Source organism: Lolium rigidum, chromosome 2, assembly GCF_022539505.1.
Source record: "Lolium rigidum isolate FL_2022 chromosome 2, APGP_CSIRO_Lrig_0.1, whole genome shotgun sequence".
NCBI lineage: Eukaryota > Viridiplantae > Streptophyta > Magnoliopsida > Poales > Poaceae > Lolium > Lolium rigidum.
In genome coordinates, this window is record NC_061509.1 from 243,665,743 (window position 1) to 243,667,596 (window position 1,854).

A 1,854-nucleotide genomic window follows, 5' to 3' on the forward strand; every position below is an offset into this window, starting at 1 on the left:
AGGAGTGAATTATGTTGGGTAATATTCAATGTTATGATATTTAAGTTGAGGTGTTATTCTTCTAGTGGTGTCATGTGAACGTCGACTACATGATACTTCACCTTTATGGGCCTAGGGGAATACATCTTGTACTCGTTTGCCAATTGCGGGGTTGCCGGAGTGACAGAAACCTAAACCCCCGTTGGTATATCGATGCAAGAGGGATAACGAGGATCTCGAGTTTAAGGTTATGGTTAGATTTATCTTAATTACTTTCTTGTAGTTGCGGATGCTTGCAAGGGGTATAATCACAAGTATGTATTAGTCCTAGGAAGGTCGGTGCATTAGCATAGGTTCACCCACACAACACTTATCAAAACAATGAAGATTAATCAGCTATATGAAGCGAAAGCACTAGACTAAATTCCCGTGTGTCCTCAAGAACGTTTGGTCATTATAAGTAAACAAACTGGCTTGTCCTTTGTGCTAAAAAGGATTGGGACACTCGCTGCAATTATTTCTCTCGCATTTTACGTACTCGTACTTTATTTATCTGCTATATCAAAACCCCCTGAATACTTGTCTGTGAGCATTTACAGTGAATCCTTCATCGAAACCGCTTGTCAACACCTTCTGCTCCTTGTTGGGTTCGACACTCTTATTTATCGAAAATACTACGATACACCCCCTATACTTGTGGGTCATCACTAAGCTTGGGGGGAGTTGATACGTCCAAAACGTATCTACTTTCCCGAACACTTTTGCTATTTTTGTGCCTCTAATTTGTGTACTTTGGATACAACTAACACGAATTAACGCTGTTTCAGCAGAATTGCCCTGGTGTCTTGTTTTTGTGCAGAAAATCAACTTTCAGGAAAATCCCCGGAAATAATTGCAATGGGTCTATTTTCATAGAAGACTTACGGAGCCAGAAGACGAGACGGAGGGCGGCCACGAGGCGCCCACATCGCCTGGCGGCGCGGTGGGCCCCTAGGCCGCGCCGCCCTGTGGTGGCGCCGCCTCGGCCAGCCCCTGACACTCCCCTCTGGACTACTTAAAGCCTTTTGACCTAAAAACGCCAGGGGGTTCGACCAATTTTCCAAAAGACATCCAGAACTCCGCCGCCATCGCGATCAGAAACTCCGTTCTGGCACCCTGCCGGGACGGGGAATTGGAGGAGATCATCGCCATCATCACCACCGACGCCTCTCCATCAACCATCCATGCTTCCCCCATCCATGTGTGAGTAAATCCCCGCTATAGGCTGTAGGGGATGGTAGGGATTGGATGAGATTGTTCATGTAGTAGCATAAGATTGTTAGGGCATAGTGCCTAGTATCCGTTGTTGGTACTTTTATGATATTGTTGCAACTTGTTATTCTTAATGCTTGTCACTAGGGCCCGAGTGCCATGATTTCAGATCTGAACATGTTATTGATTCATGATGATATTCATTGTTTTATGATCTTACCTGCAAGTTGTATACACATATTGCTGTCTGGAAGCCGAGGCTCCAAAGTGACAGAAATTGGGACAACCGGAGGGGAAGGCTGTGATATGAGGATCACATGTGTTCACGGAGTGTTAATGCTTTGCTCCAGTACTCTATTAAAAGGAGTACCTTAATTACCAGTAGATTCCCTAGAGGCCCGGCCGCCACCGGCTGGTAGGACAAAAGATGTTTGATACGTCTCAAACGTATCTATAATTTCTTATGTTCCATGCTACTTTTATGATGATACTCACATGTTTTATACACATTATATGTCATTATTATGCATTTTCCGGCACTAACCTATTAACGAGATGCCGAAGAGCCGCTGTCGTTTTCTGCTGTTTTTGGTTTCGTAAATCCTAGTAAGGAAATATTCTCGG